The 21745-nt window shown below is 37.2% G+C and overlaps 1 protein-coding gene and 1 non-coding gene across 2 annotated transcripts in view; one reads left to right on the forward strand and one right to left on the reverse strand.

Annotated features, from left to right (window-relative positions):
* Nucleotides 1-10341, reverse strand: part of csrnp3 (cysteine-serine-rich nuclear protein 3) — a 33468-nt gene extending 23127 nt beyond the window's left edge. The window contains exons 1-2 of the mRNA XM_053495916.1: nt 10151-10341; nt 9113-9142 (exon numbers count right to left, since the gene is read on the reverse strand). The gene's annotated coding sequence lies outside the window, so the exon portion shown is untranslated. The remainder of the gene's footprint in view (nt 1-9112; nt 9143-10150) is intronic.
* Nucleotides 10342-14456: 4115 nt separating this feature from the next.
* On the forward strand, nt 14457-14559 carry LOC128524895 (U6 spliceosomal RNA). Its single transcript, XR_008360722.1, has one exon. It is a non-coding gene; the product is annotated as a U6 spliceosomal RNA (small nuclear RNA).
* Nucleotides 14560-21745: the final 7186 nt, after the last annotated feature.

Here is a 21745-nt window from a genome sequence, read left to right on the forward strand (position 1 = left end):
TGTTGTACAGCACAACACAAACATTATTCTACGCTTATGGCTATGCAAGTTTTTTCGAAGCATCATACGTCAATGGAGCGGCTGTCTCGGCCCACTGTTGATGCAGCACAGACAGACAGTGAAAATGGAGCTTACAAAGAGAGGAGTAAAAAGCCACTAACACCTCAAAAGCAGTGTGGTAGAAGTCCAGATTGTGTTCAACCTCTTAAATCACACACACACACACACACACACACACACACACACACACACAACCAGTAACACCATTAAATAGCAACCTTGTAAGAGCCTTTGGTGAGTTCCAGGTGAAAAAAGATGTCTCTCTGCAGATCCATGTAACCTACAAAACTGTATACTGTAATGATTATACAGTATATCTAAAGATCTCTCTCTGCTGGATTCTGCAACGTACTAAAGGGCTCCAAAAGGCCATAAATGCAGTGATGATATATGACATGTTTGACATTAGATTTAGAAAGTGTTGACTGTACTGTACATGGGGTCTGCTTCATGAAAAACACCAAGGCAGGATTTTTTTTTAAAGGTCATGGCTTACTCTTTTAGTGTAGTGTTTAGAAGCTGCTTTATGTCCTAAGGAAGGAGTGGTGTAGGTAAATAATTTGTTCTTTAAAAAAATTAAATTTAAATTTGTAATGCCCTGCAAACTACTTGACCTTGCCAGTAATCAGATCAATAATTTTAAAGCAGAATCTATGAATATATACAGAAAATATTATATCCTGAGGTTCCTGGTGGTTCACATCCCTACAAGCTAGTTTCCCTTGGAGATCAATAAAGTATTTTGTTTTTCATAGGTATTAGCTCAGTTAGCCAGACGATTAGCTAACAACCTAGTAGGTCTAAGTTCTGCTCATAAACAAGCTTTATCTAACTATAAGTCTGATTTTAGTATCAAAGTTTAATTTAATTATCAAAGTTAATTATCAAAGTATCAATTTTAACTAGCTGGTCCACTGATGCTCAGTTCTTCTGATGAGTCGCAGAAATTGTCTAAACACAAATCTACCTGTTGTTTCAAATCACGTTTTTAGGTTTTGTGCTTTTCGAAGTGATTTTACTGTGTACCGTCTATTAATATTCAATTAGTGATAAACCTGGAAACAAGGAGGAGTACATATATTGCATACTCTGTTCTGTGGATATGTATTTTATCGCATTCTTTACAAATGCAGAAAACACACATGTATGCATACACAGGATGAAAACAAGTGAAATAAAAATTTAATTATGACACATTACTGAGTTACTTAGTCTTGTCTTATTTACCATGAATGCTCAATTAACCTATGACTTGTGGGCCTGTAAATCAGTATGAATTTCAATTTATACAAAAACACATTACTGCTCATTGTTTAGAAAGACAAAAAGCTCACACATTAAATCTTCCTAATCACAGCATTCATTAAACAAAATGTATCACTTAGAATACTTACAAAAATGACTATCTTGCACAATAATAACACAAAACTGTAAGACTACAGAACTTGTCCTTTTTGGGAGCAACAAGCAAAAATATACGAGCCAATTAAGGACAAAGGAGCCCATTTAAGCAAATGTACTACACTCACTGCTTTATGGAAATGAGGCTTCATTCCAGCTCTGTACATTTGTTAACTTGCTGCTGCCCAAGGCAAGGCATTAGTCATCAACATAGACACACACACACACACACACACACACACACATGAAAAGAGCGAGACAGAGCTGGCTGCTGTTCAGTATCCTGCACACGGAGCAGACTGCTGCAGCTAGAGCCCAGCATTGATCTCCTCATCCTCCACCCAGAACAATGAAGAGAGGGAAAAAAAAGCACCATTCCTCCATCAGCCTTGTGCATGTGAACAGGTTCAGCTTTACAGTGACAGACAGAATCTCAAACTGGTTGTATCGTGCGTTGTGTTTATTAAGGTGGCCTGCAGACTTTCCTCGTGTTACACAGAACCTTGAACTCTTAATAGAAATAAATGCCATGCACAGAGGCTGCTCCTCTCATCATGGCTTGTGTTAGCGCATAAATTAAGAAGGACATTAAAATATGCACCACTAGCGAAGTGCAAACATTGAGTGTTATCAGGTCCTCGTATGCTAATGACTGGACTGGAGTAACGAATTAAAGAAATTGGTATGGGATAAGCGAAAATCTATTTAAAGCTCCTTTGAGTAAGCATAATGTGACATCCATTCAAAGCTGCTGGAAGGTTCTTGACATATTATAGTATACTATGTCATATAATGTTACTTGGCAGTGCTGCAAAATTAATCTCGTAAAAATTTAAATGGCACTATGGACATATGCAATTATTTAATGGAAAAAAAAATAAATAAAGGCAGCAATGTATTACAGGTAATATACACATTCAGGAATTTATCAGCAGCTTGTCAATAATTTAAGTTTTTTTAACTTTTAGATAAATATTGACAATCATCCTCTTAATGAGTTAATTTGTCCAACTATTTGGTGTTAGTCTTGATAAAAATGTTGGAATACAAAATGGTACATTTAATAGTTATATAATGCAATATAATTTGTAATCACAGCATGTCAAAATAATCGCAATGTGATTTTAGGATCTAATCGTGCAGACCTACTATTTGGGTGCTGACAACTTTTCAGATCATTTTAAAATTGGGTTTATTGGAGCATAAAATGTCTTTTTGCATACCATGATCAGAATGTAGACATTCCTCAAATATTTGGAAAAGTTTCTTTTTGTGGACAGCACCGGCAAGGCTAAGGTCAATGCACACAAATTAGACAGCAAGACAAAAAAAAAAAAAAAACCACATTCCTTCACTTCGTTCTGGAGTTGTAAATCCCGACTGTATCAATTCTGCTCCAAATTTTATTCCTCTCACATACTTTTGTGGCATAATCAGGTACTTTCACCCTCATGTCAATCATAAGACACCCCTGAATAATTCATAAAAATATTTTTTATTTATGTCTGCATTTTTCCCATGCCAAGAGGAAAAAAAATAATAAAAACTTAGAAGAAGCTGAAGCTCTGAGTAGACAGAGACTCACATAGTGAACACCTCACATAGTGAACAATGCTTTCATCTTTAATCCAAGCGCTGGGAGGCTGGGGTTGTCTGGGTCTGCACAGGCACACACATTATTAATTCACTTTCTCACTGAGAGCTGATAACATTTTCAAATTTAAACCGCAGAGGGCTGTTGTCAGAGATGATCTATGAAGCTAATCTTGTTTGTGTTAATTGTGAAAAATAATTATACATTTTAAACATCTCTTTGGATTGGATTTAATAACATTGTGAAAACGAATATCAATATGGATCAAATATTCTGAAAAAAAAGGAGGGAAAAAACCTATATACTTCTCCTTTGACAGGAGTCGCTTCAGACATTTCTTTTAAATAAAAAAAACAAACATCTTTGATCATGAAAGTGACAATTATCTTAAAATTCTTAACATCACATTTGAATTAACTGCTGCAGTCAAGTGAGTCTAATGATGTGGTTGTAATTTGAAGCTGAGTAAGGCTGTAAATGACTGAAGCAGTGCCAGGTGTGGTACCCGTCAGTGACTGGCAGTTACCTGACAGCCAGGGTGTGTGCGCAGTCTAAAATTAGATGAGTGCATGTGTAGGCTGAGTGAGTGTCACTAAAAGATGACTAAACTGCCATTCATGCCAAACAATCAGTGTGGGACAGAGAAATAATACAAGTACATGCTTACAATGCAAACAATTTTAACAGGATACATCCTTCTATTATTTTTATGCAATTCTGAAACAACTAATATTATTATAATTAAATCCTGAATAGTGATGCTAGTGTCTGAGTACAATACACAGTTATTACCTTTAAGATTACCATTCATATTTTTCCTATATAGACATCCTGTCTACAGATGTACAGTATAATGCATTTTATTGCCTTTGTTCTTGTACTTTGCTCAATGACAATAAAGTTGAATCTAATCTAATCTAATCTAATCTAATCTAATCTAATAACTGAATCAGTATACTACTGCAGTTTATTGTTTGCTTGCAAAATCTGACATACAGGATATTTACTACTGATATGATGATAGTGAATTAATTAGTTAGTGTCATACTGAGAAGACACATGTACAGATGTGCACAGAATGGCTTTCTAATCACTCTTTAAATTCAGTATTTCTGAATACTGGCATGCTCTGTTAGCATCACTAATTGGTAGCCTGATTTGCTACTGTTCAGTCTTCAGTGATTGGGTGTCATAATACATGCTGGAACAAGCCCTTAGCATCGGACCATTTATCTATTACAGAAATGTCAGCATTTGAAAAACACATCCATATTCCAATGTTCCCTGGACGGCCAAGTTGACCTTAGTTAACCTCAGTCCAAAACACTTAAGAGCTGCAGCGCACACAGACAGACAGACCCACACGATTACTGGCACTGCACACACTCGCTCCTGCAAAACACCTACGCTGTAAACTAATGCTTTAATGTTATTCAAACACTGATTTCATTCTTAATATTGAATAAGGCAGAATATCCAATTAGACAAATCAACAAATTATCTGTCAGATTAAAATAAGTAACACATCAGAAGAGTTATGGTAGACTGCACCAATTAGTTACGTAGTAATTCACAATTTATTTACACCCATACTACTTCAAATTGTCCATCTTAATATGGTCTGGAATATATAAACATATGGCAACTGTCTCCCCATCCAGTTATTTTAAACACATTAAAATTGGTTGCCATAGCAATATGTGAGAGAAGAGATAGAGAGGGAGAGAAAGCAGGCACTGAATAATCTGAAAAGAACAATATAGAACAACATTATTTTAAGTAAATTGTCCCCATAGGTGTAATGACTTTGGATTAAATTCCTCATTTGGGAACATTAAAATCTAAAGAACATACAAATGTATATTTAAAAAAAAGAAAACATACAAATGCGGCTGAAAAAAAAAAAAAAACCAAGTCACGTTGCCTTTTGTTCACTCAGCTTCTGCTCATGTTCATATTTAGCTTGATATTGAAAGGCAACACTAAATGGACTGTCCTTCCCCTTGTTCTCTTTCTGTTCCTTTTGTGTTGAAAAAATATGTCTATGGAATTCGTACTGCCTTCAAAAAATAGTGCTTTTGATTAGAATACTGTCACACACTACATCGCTGATATGAAGCATTTACAGGATCTGCTTTCACAACATGCTTTCAGTCTAGCTAAAAATGCAGTTGATACGTAGTGATTGGCTCTGAAGTAGTTAATAGATAAAAGTAGCTGATAGCTCTAATGAAAACTATTACTAAGCATTACTAATGTATGTCACACTAATACATTTAACTGGTCATTTATAACACTTAATATGCATTTTTTAAAAATGAATAAAGGAATAAAAATAAAAGATACCTAAAATGAGAAATCTGCAAAACCCAAAATGTAGGGTTTATTTCATTATTCATGTATAGATGTCATTGAAAAATGCAAAATGATAAATTGGTTCACAAAATGGAACTCATTGTCAAGAAAACAAATATGAAACATTTACTGTAAAAACTTTGAAGGTCTAAAATGTAGCGAAGGAAAAAAAAGTCATATAAACCTGGTCCAAGGCCATGATTAAATATAGCTTGAGTTTCTTTTAGGTGTCGTAATCCTGTTACATTTACATTTTCATCAAAAGCAGCATGTTGCATGAGATTACATTTACAAGACATTTTATAAATGGATTGGCAGAGCTCTTTTTTCGTGTGCTGCCAGGCTTGATATTCAGTCAATAAAAAAACAATATATATTGACATTGTAATCATGTCTGTAATTTTTTCAGAAACAGAAACTCTAACGTCTTAAAAACTAAATTCTGACTGTTACGGTGTTATGACAGCTTCTGTGATGTCCGTCTATTAGCCTGCTTTTTAAAAGACACATTCTCACACCTTTAATGATGATGGCCTTCTGTAAAGCACTATTGAATTTCAATGCACTGATTTACTGTAGAGTAGTGTAATTAACTGCAGACAGGGTGAGAGGTGATGAGGCATCGAGATGTTTCCTGTTTATGAAAACATCTGTTCAGTAGTAAATCTCTTACTGGCATACTCATTTCAGGAAAACATTTTTTAAGAGGACCTCTGGTGCTTTAAATTAAAAAAATGACACTGGGACTAAAAATTTGAAGTGTCCTGCAGGATGTGGTTAGAGCTGCAACAAAATACCAAATGCATGACTCTCTAATGCAAAAAAGGAATTAAATGCAACCATCAGATAGTATTTAATGCTACATTCACAGCATCTAAGTCCTCAGCCAATCACATTATATTAAACACTACAATTTCTTTGCCATTAAACACTACAATTCCTTTGGCATTAGTAGTGCCAGGTAAATCATATTCATATCTTATACCGTAAGAAGAGAGGCTGAGATTGAAATATTTGAACAACATGTGCTCTCCTTGCTGCACATATAAACATGCCGAACAAGCGTCATGGCAACCACTTCAACGGGCAAGATGCTTAAGATATGAGCCTGACACAGAGACAACGAAAGGAAGCCAACAGGGCACATCAAACCCCCCCATAGTCTCTAATTGAGCTCTAAGAGTCCTTTTGTTTTACACAAAGTGGGGCGGTTGAATGCCTGTGTTCCTTCATCAAGACTAGATTTGACTGCAGTATCACATTAACAAAGGCAGGCACAAATTCTTCACAGTACTATATGCAAAGGTAAGCAAGTTTCAGTATTCATATGAATGAGTTATACAACAAACATGACACTGAAATAAAATGCTGAATGACAAGTCTTCAAAGAAACGGAATGAACTGTGTAGAAATAATTGTTTATACTGCATTTTACATTTACTACAAAATAGATATTCTATTTCCCTAAAAATTAACCAAAAACCTATGCATATTAAAACTGAATGTCTTGGTCCATAAAACATTGTTGAACTTGTCACACTGATAAAAAGCTTTTGTTCTAATCCCTTAGGAGTCTTTTGTTCCTTAAATTAAAAACACATTATTGCATCCTTTGTTTTGGCCACCACCTTTCTCTTCCTCCTGAAGGCCTGTAGGCATGGCACAGGGCACAGGGCATTTTTCCAAAGCAAGTTGACCGTTTCTGCCAATAAAGCAGTCACTGATCTCTTTCTCTGACTTTCCTTGTCTAGGACAAACCACAAATTCTGACTTTTTACAGCACATCTTATATTACATCAAAGCAGCAATATAGTCATATGCAAGTTACAGTACTATGGTTCACTACAGTGTGCAGTACTACTCATTGCACTATAATCATTGTACGTGAGTGTGTGCTCTATGTGACTCAATATTTAGACAACATATTCAACTGACAGAACTTTAAAAATAGGAAAAAAAATGACATTGGTAACAGTGTCTGTCACTTGAATGATCTTAAATGTCTTACTTAATATTTAGGTTTAGTAATTCTTATTACGAATGATAATAAATTAGGCAGGTAACTACAGTCATAGGAAGAGAGAGAGGGAGAAAGAGACATGAGGTGTGGAAATAAACCTGTGCCTCTGAGTATGTGTCTTGTCATATAATATATAATTACACACACGCACATAAATATACACCTCTGCATTAGTATCCCTGCCTTTTTTCCTGCACAGTGTGAGCATTTGTGCATATGTGTGAATGTGTGTGTGCATGCTGGGAAGCATTGCCGCACTCAGCTGATTCCTTGCTAAAGGGAAAAAGAGACTGGTGGAGGAGTAACAATGGAAGCAGATAATGAGGCACAGTGCCACATTCAGACCCGCTGTCTCCCTCTTACCTACAGACAACTGGCACCACGTTAAACAGTTTACACTGAATTTGATTTAATTATGGCCGCAGAAAGCAGGATTTCACATTTTGCTGTCAGTTATATATTACGGATCCTCTGTTCTGGCTAACCGCAAAGCACATTATAACATTAGATAATATAAAATAACCTCCACTGCTGACCTGACCACTGAAAAAAAAAAAAAACAACAAAAAAAAGCTTTTTCTCAGAATACAGACTACAACACGATCATACCAATTGACATGTACTGATGTTTGTCAATATCATTCATTATTATTATTTTAAAAAACTGTTGACACTGATACTATTATGTTTCACCTGAAATAAGTAAAAAATTAATCATATTGAATATGTACTTACACTGAGTGTATAAATCTTATCTTATTGATTATACTTGCTTCCTGAATTGGAGCAGTTGAGCAATAAATATCATTAAGAGTAATAAATAGAACCAAATAAATCCTAAAATGTGTTTAAAAAGATAAGAGCAGACACTATGCAGTGAAAAAGTAGAGGCAGTTGAGGCTCTGGGAGCAATGTGTAAATCATGAAGAATTGTACAAGACAAATATAACCAATTAATGTCTACACGGAGTTGTAGTAATTCCAGCAGTACATTCATTAAGGAAAAAACAGATCTTAAGTATGTACAATTACATTTACCTACAGGACATGAAAATGAAGGACTAAGCTGTTGAGGAAAAAAAGGAACACAGAAAAGGTACAAAAAAAAAGGTTGGCCCAATAGAAATAGTGGCTGAAAAGTCTATATCTCATACTGGTAAGTAAGAGCAATCAGCCTAATGACAAAAGCTAGTATCATACCCAGGACTGCCCTTTAAACCTATTAATGGCAATCCATCATTGAGGAAAGCCACTAAGGATCTAAACCAATCTGCTGAAGAGAAAGCACTAATACCCATCAGATCAGCTTTCCTTTTAATGACAAATGCAGTCTCAAGCTAAATGAATGGTAAAAGAATGATCAGCTATATGAGGCCCGGTTTCAGATGCTGGGCAATTATCTGTATTGACAGATGAGAACCCATTCAGTCGAGTGATGAACATGAGTCAAAGAGACATTATTTCTGAAACAACAGTTACTAAAATGCAAATGTCTTTCAAAGACTGAACACCATTGAGAAATCACAGGGGGGCTTTAATTACAGTCATAACAGTTGTGAATAGCTAAATCATAAATTCAAGGCAAGAATCAGACTCTAATAAGGCCAAGTTAATATTTATAATATTGACAAAAATACTTAATATTACAAAAACACATAAAATCTAATAGGACAGATTCTTACCTTAAAAGAAGGATATGTTACTTCAATTTTCTGTAAAAAAAAAAAAAAAAAAAAAACACAAACAAAAATGAATTCTTAATTATATATAAATCACAAAGTGGGAAGGTTGGGGGAAATTCATGATGCATGGTATCACAAATTTACATCCCCATCACAGTTTGTGACACATCTCTTTACCTCTTCTACCTGTGCTCTCTTTTTTCCCCATTGTACTCTATTTTGTCTATATTATAGTAGTATATGGAATATATAAGCTAACAGTATGTGTCCTCCAGACCTTGCTAAACCAGGTACATTTCTTACAGTCATATTGCCACGTGTATAAATTCAGCACATACTGTATCATCTAATGCAGTCTAGTTTTTATTATCTCAGCAGAACATATTTATGATCAAGGGCTTTTATGATGGGTAACAGCACTGTGTAGAGTGTCAGCCTGAGCTTCTGCGTGGGCCTTGTGAATGCTCCCTCATTACAGGAGAGAGAGAGCGATTCCCATGGGACTGGACTAAGAGGCAGAGCTCTGCCTGACACAGCTGCCTATTCTCACAATGAGAATCACTCACTATTATGTATAGTAGGCTACATGTTATTAGAGTGGAAAAAAGGGCAGCATCCTATTGTCTGTGTTTCATTAATTATCCAGAATTTTGTCCCTTAAATAAAACACACACACACACACACACACACACACACAGGCTACACAAGAACAGAATATACAGAATTATCATTAGTGCATTATCACAGTGCACATGGAAGAGGATATACATATGCAAAGATTAGAATTATTTTCCTTGATATATTTCAATCAATTAAAGATTACTGTACTCTTATGATCTAATTAGTTCCCTCTCTGGGCTATTAAACCTTCTCTAATGACTTGCTGCATTGGGTTTAAGAGTCATCAGATCAGGTCTACAGAACACACCTAAGCACAATTGAAAATTTTACCAAAATTCTTGGACTAATCAGGGGAATATTCCCACTTCCATACATTCATTACCCCATGATGCTGACAATGAAATGTCGTGCACTTACCATTCATTTTCATGAGATCCAAAAAGAAACCTGACAGCAGCGACGGATGGAGCAGCTTCTTCTATTATACACGCGGTAGCTGGAATATCGCTTAAGGGTCGCATATCATGCAGGCAGCGACACTGTTATAGCGGTGAGGCTTTTATTCAGCCGGCACTCGGCGCCCGCTCACAGACGCATTGACCAACACAAGCGCTGTTCTGGCGGACGGGCAAACAATGGTGCAGGCAGGGCAGCGCTGACAGCTTCGCCGGCCACGTGACTAAGTTCCACCAATCACCGCACGGATTGGCGGGTCGCCTGCTTGGAACGCGTAAGAGTACATGTTGCCAGATTGTGATATTTCATTCCTATCACTCTGGCAACTCATATGCACTGAAAATGTGTATCCAGGGCAGGGTAATTATTCTCTACAAGATGGCCTGTTCTGCAGTGACATTTGTGTAATGAAGTGAAAATTTTGGAGGCCAGTGGTAACCATTGTACTATTTACTCCCATTTTTCAACATTCATACACCATGGGCAATTTCGGAATTACTACGCATGTCTTTGGAGTGTCGGAGGAAACCGGAGTACCCAGAGGAAACCCACCAAGCACAGGAAAAAACATGCAAACTCCACACACACAGACTTGGATGTGCAAGGCCACAGTGCTAACCACTAAGACACTTTTTTTTTATTTTTTATTCATTTTCAAAAACCCTTTCATACTGGTCTGAGTTGTGGTGGATCTTGAGCCTATCCTGGGAACACTAGGTCATCCCCTTTAAAGGGATGCTAGCCCATCACAGAACTTTATTTACACCCAGTCACACCTAAGGAACATTTAATCGCTTGCACTGTCTGTTTCTTGAGGCAGGGAGAAAAACCTAAGACTATTGTTGTATTGTAATATTAAACTATTGTTGTTATTCTTCAATATCACTAGGAACTCCACCATGACTCCTGGGTTGGAGGTTCGAATCTCACTAGTATGCATGGTGTTTGTGTATTTTTTCTTTGAAAATTCTGGTTTTCACCCACATGAATAGGAGAACTCCATCATCTCTTAGCATGGGAAACACAGGGAACAAAAAGCAGACACATGGATCCTAAACTGCATATACCAGGTAATGGATAGTATAATTTCATCATCAGTTAAAATAAAATAAATACAATTTGGGCTATAACAAAAGGTCTCACATTTCTGAAAAAAAGAATACTGCATACAAAGGAAAATCACTCAATTCCCCTGATAAGTTAAGCCTTTATTTGTCACATATACATTACAACACAGTAAAATTCCTTCTTCGCATATCCCAGTGTAACTGGGGTCAGAGGACAGAGTCAGCCATATGATACGGCGCCCCTGGAGCAGTTAGGGTTAAGGGCCTTGCTCAAGGGCCCAACAGTGGCAACCTGGTACCACTGGTACAGATCTTCCGATCAGTAACTTAGTGCCTTAGCCCTCTGAGCCACCACTGCCCCTCTAAAACATGATAATTAATGCCCTTTTTGGCGGGTGATTTAGTGGTATTTGTAAAGTCGATGGCATCCAAATATACACTCACCTAAAGGATTATTAGGAACACCATACTAATACGGTGTTTGACCCCCTTTCGCCTTCAGAACTGCCTTATTTCTACGTGACATTGATTCAACAAGGTGCTGAAAGCAATCTTTAGAAAAGTTGGCCCATATTGATAGGATATCATCTTGCAGTTGATGGAGATTTGTGGGATGCACATCCAGGGCACGAAGCTCCCGTTCCACCACATCCCAAAGATGCTCTATTGGGTTGAGATTTGGTGACTGTGGGGGGCCATTTCAGTACATTTTAGTAACTCATTGTCATGTTCAAGAAACCAATTTGAAATGATTTAAGCTTTGTGACATGGTGCATTATCCTGCTGGAAGTAGCCATCAGAGGATGGGTACATGGTGGTCATAAAGGGATGGACATGGTCAGAAACAATACTCAGGTAGCCCGTGGCATTTAAACAATGCCCAATTGGCACTAAGGGGCCTAAAGTGTGCCAAGAAAACATCCCCCACACCATTACACCACCACCAGCAGCCTGCACAGTGGTAACAAGACATGATGGATCCATGTTCTCATTCTGTTTACGCCAAATTCTGACTCCATTGAATCTCTCAACAGAAATCGAGACTCATCAGACCAGCCAACATATTTCCAGTCTTCAACTGTCCAATTTAGCCTCTTTTTCCTATTTGTAGTGGAGATGAGTGGTACCCAGTGGGGTCTTCTGCTGTTGTAGCCCATCCGCCTCAAGGTTGTGCTTGTTGGGGCTTCACAAATGCTTTGCTGCATACCTTGGTTGTAACGAGTCTTTATTTCAGTCAAAGTTGCTCTTCTATCAGTTTGAATCAGTCGGCCCATTCTCATACTGGATGTTTTTCCCTTTTCACACCATTCTTTGTAAACCCTAGAAATGGTTGTGCGTGAAAATCCCAGTTAACTGAGCAGATTGTGAAATACTCAGACCGGTCGGTCTGGCACCAACAACCATGCCACGCTCAAAATTGCTTAAATCACCTTTCTTTCCCATTCTGACATTCAGTTTGGAGTTCAGGAGATTGTCTTGACCAGGACCACACCCCCAAATGCATTGAAGCAACTGCCATGTGATTGGTTGATTAGATAATTGCATTAATGAGAAATTGAACAGGTGTTCCTAATAATCCTTAGGCTGAGTGTATGGGAAAGGAAGATATTTCAGGCAAATGCTGGTTGCGTGGAGGATCAGAATTGATCACAACTTTGAATAAGGGAATAAGAATAGATCCAAGTCAACACAGAACGATTTAAAAAACAAATATATTTGCAAGCAACGATGAGCGGGCCCAAGCACCTTGCGACATTGCTCCCAGACACACCACACAACCTGTTTATCTTTTAACCATGTTTAGACCTGCAAAAAGCCATCGCCGTCTGAGTGTACTGCACAATTTGCACATGTCATACACTATATACTGTAGGGCAGATGTCAGTTTGGGCCCTAAATATTAGTTGAGTGCATTAGTGTGTGTATGCGTGTGTGTGTGTGTGACATGTGAGCGTTAGTGTTTGTCTGTGTGAAAGAGAAACGTGTGGGTGGGTCAGTCTACTGTAGGTTTTTGCAAGTTTGTGTGTGTGTTGTATGAGTCTCTGTCATCTGTAATGTGTGGTGTGTGTGTATGTGTGATATAAAGTACGAGTGTGTTTGTGCATGTGTATGTGTGTATGAATGTTAACATTTGTGATAAACATGTGTAGAATAGGCCGCAGATGCTGGAAAAAAGCATCACACTGATGTTACTCAATGTGATGTCACTGAACGTGTCACTGAATATAATGCCACCCAAAATAATGTCACACAGAAAGTTATCAATCACTTTTCAGTGTACGTTTAAGACAGCGAAAGTTGTTTGGCTCAGTGAGCTCTAAATGTGTACCAATTCGTGTCCATATGTGCAAGTGTGTATTAGCTATGCAGCAAAGCATTGCGTGAGGGCTCCTCTTAGGGATCCTAATGGCAGCAGACTCCAACATGTCTGCCAATTTTCATGAGTTTTTGAGCATGTTAAGATCCCTAATATTAAATGCTTGGGTCCTAATTAAAGTATTGTTTTTGCAATGACAATATCAGGAAGATCGTGAAGGACCTCTGCCACCCCAACAATGGAATGTTTACTCTGTTTCGGTCTGGCAAGCGATTTCGCTCCCTGAAGGCCAACACAGAGAGACTGAGGAGGAGCTTCTTCCCGCAGGCGATAAGGTCTCTCAACCACACCACTATGCAGAACCAACACAATCTTTTCACAATCAATCAATCAATCAATCTTTTTACATCCATGGACAATTCCACGCACACCTACACTACATGTTTACGTTTACATCCTGGGCCATTGCACAAAGACACTTTAATAACCTTTGCACAAAGACACTTTGTTCTATGCATATTTGCACACCATCTTTCTTCCAAAATATCAAAATTTCTGAATTTCTTAAATGTTATTGTACAGTACAGTATATTTCAATTTGTACAGTATATTTCTATTTTTATGTACAGCATATTTCTATTTTTAATTCTATCTTTCCTAGTTCAATTTAATTTTTCAATCGTATTTCTTTTATTCATATTTATTTCTTATTATAAGCTTTAATTCTCTTTTAAGGTCACTGGCAGTCGTATAAGCATTTCACTACATTTTGTACTGTGTATGACTGTGTATGTGACAAATAAAATTTAAATTTGAATTTGAGGGTCCAGATTTGAACCCCTACTGAAAATGGGGTAGTTACTGATTTTATCCTATTCCCTTATCCTTGTTTCAAGGGGAAAAATATCACTGGATCAATAGAGAGAAGATTTGAATGGCCCCAACATAAAGATGTCATACAAATCTGTGAAGTGTTCCCCTTTTTTTGGCAGTGGTAGCGGAGAAGGTTAAGGCATGGAGTTGCTGATTAGAAGGGCAGCAGTTTGAGCCCCAGCTTCCTCCAGGTTGCTGTTGTTGGGCCCTTGTGCAGGGCCCTTAACCCTATGTGCTCCAGAGACACTGTACTCTATCATGGATGTCGCTGTGCTCTGATTTCATCTCCACTGAGATATACGAAGAAAGATTTCGTCTGTGCAGTAACGTACTGTATAAGTCCCCGTGCACAAACCTACGGTTTTAAAGAATTCCCCCTATATGTTGAATATGATATTACTTGTTGCTTTTTGTAGTCAGATGTTCTGGTTATGACTATACACATTACATCCCTGTCTGTCACGTCTCTGGGACTGTATGTACGCACATGAACATGAAGTGCGCCCTCTGTTGGTGATTTCAAGTCGGTAACTTTGGCCAGGTTTAGTAGAGATCAACCTGTGGTCTCAAAGAGGGCAGTGTGAGTTGCCTCCTCGGAAATAATTCTGTTCCCACAAACTCTACCAGACAATGTACAATAGAAAGTTATTTTATGTCACAAAATACCATATAAAATCTATATAACGTGTAATATACAGATGCTTAGACCTACGTTTCTAAATATAGCGATCAAATCGAACTTTCTAACTAAACTGTCAAATGCTGCCATCTGCTGGAGAACATTAAGAAATTACACTTATTGAAAGTCTCAGGTTGCGTTATCAATAGGCTTGTGCTGTGGTTCATTTGCTTTTTAATCATTTTAATGTTTAAGGTTACATTATGTATTTAATATTAGGCATGTGTAAAATATAATATTTAAAATATTTCTTACATTTGTAATTTAACTTTTGTCACAAAACTAGACTAAAATGTGAGTATTGTTATAAAAGTAATTCAGGAAAATAAGGTTCGTTATTATTTTAATGAAAATTATGTTATAATTTGTTTAAATTGTAATGTCAGCAGTATACACTTTATTCTCAATGCAGTAATCCTTTACAGAAAATATCACTTATACAAAGCATAAAAAGGTCTGACATATTTAACTGAATGTATTAAAATAAAAGATCAAACTTTTAATTAATAAAAAAAATTGTTTGTTACCTGTTTGACAAAGCTGAAATTGGTGAACTTCATAGGTGGATGCTCAGACAGGACTTGAATCAAGCCAGGAGTAGGTGATTGAATCAAGCCAGGAGTAGGTCTTAATCCAGAATAGTTACATCTGGCCTAAAAGGTGCCTTTCTGATACACAGATCAGTTGCTAATTACTAAGATTTGGACCAACCTGAAGAAGACTATGAACTTAATTAAACAAGTGTAGTTGAACACCACCTGTCCTAGTCTGAATTAGGAGGACTGAGGTTGCCTAGAAAACATGGAATGGATCCAGAAAAGCCCAAATTGTATGAAAATGGAGATGCAAATCAGAGGGTATCAATGGCAGCAGAAAAGAGAACGCAATCAAAAAAACTTTATCGGGTGTCAGAAAGCCTGTTTCCTCCCACAGTCCCAGGACATGCAGATTAGGCTATCTGAGATTACTAAATTGCGTGTAGTGTGTAAATAACCGTGTGAATGTATGCCCTCCAGAATGTACCCCACCTCACGCCCTGGGATAGGCTCCAGGCACCCCGTGATCCTGTACACAGGATAAAGCGTTATAGACTCTGAGTAAGTGAGTGAGTGAGTGAGAGATTCAAGGCAAGGCCATCACTGAAGATTAACAGCACAAACAGTATCAGGTGTGGGCCTGGAAAACTATCTGTAATGATTTCAGTAAAAATAAACAAACCTCTACAAGAACAATACAACAACTTCAGGTACGAATCATCAGCTTTATAACCTTACTCTTTGTTTGAACCACAGGACTGATATTAAACTGCTGCTAAAGACCGAAGAGAGAAGACTGGCAGAGGACCTGCAAATAAAGACACAGACCAGTTGGATGAGTAAGTGACAAGAATAATGGAGAGCTAGCAGCCTTAGGAAGATATATGAGATGACGAGCATCTAGAGAGTTCAGATGAGGGATCACACACACCTACACAGAGTATGAGTACACATCACATTGCCTTTATTTCATGCCTTTCAAGATCCCCTTTGTTACTATATTATCTGATGTGAAACATTATTACACTTTCTTTTTAATTTTATCTTACCGTACTGCACATATGAACTGTTTTTCGTAAACATAAATTAAAGTATCAAGCAGCTGGAGACAAACTGGTACCGACCGTCCTCTTTGTGTCAAAGATGAGCAGCCTGTGTTCCAGGAGTGAAATAATCTCCACAGCATTTATTTCATGCATTTGAAAAAGATCTCCAAAACTAATGTCATGAAAATACCTCTGTCAGCAAGAACTTGTCCAGCCAGTGATCATAATCTTATTGAAAATAGTCTAGGTAATTTATGTGTCTACTTTGAGAAATTACATTGATCTAGTGCTGGCACGTCTACTTTAAACCTCAGTTAAAGCCTTGAGTAGCTATAATCTTTCTTCAGAAAATCAGTTTAGTTAATTCAGAACTAAGTTAAGTAAAGGACTATTTTAAACCATGACAAGAAAAGATGATTTTTGTTGATTTGTTTTTTATTTTTTTCTGAAATTATTTTTTGCCCGTCTTAACCTAGGATTAGACTTAACCCCTATCCAGGTTGGTTAATTAGCATTCACAGAATGCCGATTGTGTGTGAGTGTGGGTGTATGAGTGTGTGTGTGTGCACTGCTGAACTAGTTTCTGAGCAAAAACCAGACTTCAGTTTTAAAGCTTTTAATTATGTAATAATAAATTAGAAAGGAAACATTAAAATAAAATCCCATTAAGAGGAATACAGTATCTTACACTGAACACCCGATGTTTGTAACAGCATTTTAGTTTAAAATATGAAGAAGTTCATATGTTTAAAAATGTTTTCATTCGATTTTAGAACACCAACTACTAACCTTAATCCTGTATGACTAGCACCACTTCCTTATAAGAAAACCAGATATTTTTACTTTCAGCCTGTTTGTAATAAAGTAAATGTCAACTTATTTTCATGTATCGTATGGTAATCCAATTCCACAAGCTGACATTAGAGGTTATAAACCCCTTGTTATTACTCTTCTCTAAGCACCGTATTCTGTATATTCTCTGAATTATTTGGCAAATACGTTGAAATCATTTTGTTCTTTACTAAAATTACGTTGTTTAAACATCATTGTGCAATTATAATTCTTAAATCATTTATATAATATTGTTTTCAAATGTAATAAAACAAGGCAGCACAGGGGTTAAGTGGTTAGCACTGTCACCTTGAGCCTCCGGGGTCTGGGTTCGATTCCCACTTTGGGTCTGTGTGCATGGAGTTTGCAACCTCCACCTATGCCTGGTGGGTTTCCTCCAGGTACTGTGGTTTCCTCCCACAGTCCAAAAACATGCAGATTAGGCTAACTGGCGTTTCCAAATTGCCTGTAGTGTGTGAATGCACAAGTGAGTGTGTGTATGTGAGTGAACCCTGTGATAGATTGGCAACTTGTCCAGGGTCAACCCCATCTTGCTGGCATCAGGCCCCCTACGACCCTGTATACAGGATAAAGCATTATAGACAATAAGAAAGTGAGTGAGTGAGTGTAATAAATGTAATAAAACTGTTTTATTGAATTTATTATTAGGAGTAGGTTACATCTGTAGTTGCAAAAGCAAAGTGTTGAGCTGAATAAATTTTTCTTTGCATTGTTCTTTGTTATAATTCTATTTATATTTGCATTGTGTCTCTTAAACAATGATCCATCATACCCATAATGACTACATGACTACTGACTGCTATGTTATTTATCAAATATTTTGCAATGAGATTCAGCTGGCATACGTAATCTACTACAGCACTCTAGCATGAATAACCTCCTTTTTTTGATACTTGTGGTGCTAAAAATAATCCCTATAAAGCATAACTGCACTTGTGCCAACCTTCTTACAATCATGATAATGCCTGGCAACAATAGCTGCATACTGGTTTATACATATAATTACACCAAGCATCTACAAAAGCTACAGCAGTATGTGATAATTGGCTGGGCAATTTAATTTAATCACCATAGGCTCTCTTTAGTTGTCAGTGAAATTATTAGTGAAATGACAGTTAAACTGCATAAAGTGTGGCTTAAAAAGATAATAAAGCCTATTGTCTGGGTCATTGTCTGTTTAAGACAAGTGAAATGTAGGGGGAACGGGTCCTATAGGACTCCTTAGTTCTTTAGTCCATTGAACCATTAAAAGCTCCTATCTACAGTACAAGAGTATTTCTCATCGAGAAGTGTAATTTCGCTATTTAAAGAGCTTTTTAAAAGGAGCCCATTTCCAGAAGCATGTAATTAGGAAAAATTGTGTGCATGCCCCCCCCCAAATAAAATTATTTATTCATATTTAGCATTAAGATTCTGCTAATTAACTGCTAAATTTTTCTCATGGTTGATGGGGCACTGCTCAATTGCAATGCCCTTCAGTGCTGTATGTACACACCCATTCACACACTTGTTCACATTTTATTTAAAGCATGTTTTTAAGACGTAGGAGAAAACCGGAGAACTCAGCGGAAACCCACATGGGGGAACCTGCACAGAACGTATCATTGAGCTGTGAGGCACAACTCTACCCACTGTGCCACCCTGCCGTCCTACTTATTGTTTTGTGTTTTATAAATAAATAAACCATTTGTTGGTCTACCGATTGCAACCTCAACCTCATTAAACTGTCTGCACTAATCATACACAGATGTATCTCATTCTGTCTAAATGATCTAAAAAGGCACCTCTCCAGGGTGGGTCTTGCAATTTTCATGACTCCTCATACCTGTTTGGAACTGTAACTGGTTTTTAGATGACTCATTTGCACACAGAGCACGTAATAGAAATGGAAATGCGTGTTATCACTGGAGCCCGGCGCTCATTAAAACTTTAAATCATTATGTGAAATTGGTGTCTCACAGGATAGGTGCGTGCTTCTTAGAGCCACATGGGTGCAGTAATTTGTATTAATGCATTAAAATGGCATTCATTAAATGTATTTACCTGTGTGGCTTTTTATGTAGTGAAACAGATTCACGTATATGAGATGGTATGTTTGTTTTGCGAGAGAAATAGTTTGTGCTTTGTTTTTTTTTTATTTCACAGATGTAGAAAATATGAAACATTTCTTTTACTTCACATATTGATATGGATTATTACTTTCATCATTAGTTAAGGCACTACATCATTACAGTCCCTAAATGTACCTTGTTTGTAGGATGCAAGTGAAAGTTATGCTTTGACATCAGTGACTTTGTGTGACCTTGTGTGTCAGGTGTATCTTGTGAAATCCTGCATGACATTATGCTAATTAGAAAGTCAATTTCTACTTTGGACCAACAAAATAGACCTCAATTTGCATTTGATAAAATCTGACATGTCAAATATATTCAGTATGACATGCCTGCTCATATCCAAGCCATCCCAGGTGCCACTGTAAGTCTAAGGTCTTCTCACTTTTACCTGAACATGAAAAGAGTTGCTTCATTCAGTCATTCACTTTTGGTAGTCAGTTGGCTGTAAAAGCTGAAGCTTTTCCTGAATAGAACATAGTAATATGAGGCAATCTGGTGATCCTCACATTTCACAGGTGATGCTGAATTATGCATAGATGTCAGGTAGACAAAGCCTATCTTATGTCTCCTATTTAGTGCTGCACAAGAGCTAGACGTATTAAAAGTATCAAAAAAGACAATTTTTTTTGTTATGCCTTTTAACAACTCATGATGAGTTGATGGCTTTTATAATGTGATGCATTTTTGGGAACCTGTAAATATTCTTTTTTTCTATTTCTAACTTTCTCATTTCCTATCCATTTTCCTATCCATGACTTTGTCTCCATAGTACCTGCCCAGTGTCCTGTGGGACAGCGATTCAGTTCCCTCAACAATGGAAATTCAATCACGAAATGGAAGAGCTGCGATAACCCAAAATCAACTGCTCTCTCTCTCTCTCTCTCTCTCTCTCACACACACACACACACACACACACACACACACTCGCGCTTTTGCAGGGCCACAAATTGAAATCCAAGGATGTTGTGGGAAACCTGAAAGGCTTGCTAAGAGACGGGAGGAACTGGTTCATTTCTGAAAACACATAAGCAGTGAGTATGTTTGCTAATCTATGAACTCAATATGTCTATATGGATCTTGAATTCAGATGAGACCTTCTGAATAGCTCAGTTACTACTGTATGGGTGCTGTGCCATAATTTGGATGCTGTTTCCCCCCCCTGTCCTTTGTTTTTGCTCAAATGAAGCTGAATCTTACGTAAGAACACCAAGTGACATTGATGGTTTATTCAATGTAATTCTTTTTTATTTGGTTATTCATTCATTTATTTATTTTTTTAAATGGCGCATTTTCTTCTTGTGCATCAGATGTTGTCATTGCACTAGGAAGCACAATTCTTTAGTAAGCTCATACTTAATAAATTTGGTGCCAGTTTAGCCAGGGTCCTATTATCATTCCCTGGCACATACATTAGAAGCTGTATCTTTTTCATGGCATAACTGAGATTTGAGTTTGATAGAGAAAAGGGTGAAGCATCATTGGTTAAGTTGCAGAAAATTACAAACGATTGTCTTTTGAATAAAAAAACACCGTGTAAATATAGAGAAAAGTGTGCAAAGTCCATGTCCTCTCCTGCCAGGATTAATTGAAATGCACTGGTGAGGCACGGAGGAACAGAGGGTGGGAAGATATTGTTTTAAAATCAGCGCAGCAAGGCGAAACACTATAAACGTTTATGGAAATGCCTCGCTTGTACTACTGTATATGCAGTGTGCTGCTTCCTGCACTGCTGATAGAAAAGAAGCACAACACAACTGTTTTTGCACTAACAACACAAAACAATTCTAATATAATATGGTTAGTCATTGTAATGTGGTGAAATTTACATTTCAGTTTATACCATTTGGCAGACACACTTATCTGGAGGGCTGTAAAGTCTCTATTAAAAAATCCACATGCTAATAGAAATACATAAGGACCTTAAAATACTCTCAAGCTAAAACTTGTTACAGAGGACTAGCAAAGCAACAAAAAACAGTACATGGCAATAAAAAAACAACTAATGATCGCCCATTAAATGAATAGTGAAGACGTACAAATTTAATATACCTGGGATATAAATATTATTGTCT

Source organism: Clarias gariepinus, chromosome 5 (assembly GCF_024256425.1).
Source record: "Clarias gariepinus isolate MV-2021 ecotype Netherlands chromosome 5, CGAR_prim_01v2, whole genome shotgun sequence".
NCBI lineage: Eukaryota > Metazoa > Chordata > Actinopteri > Siluriformes > Clariidae > Clarias > Clarias gariepinus.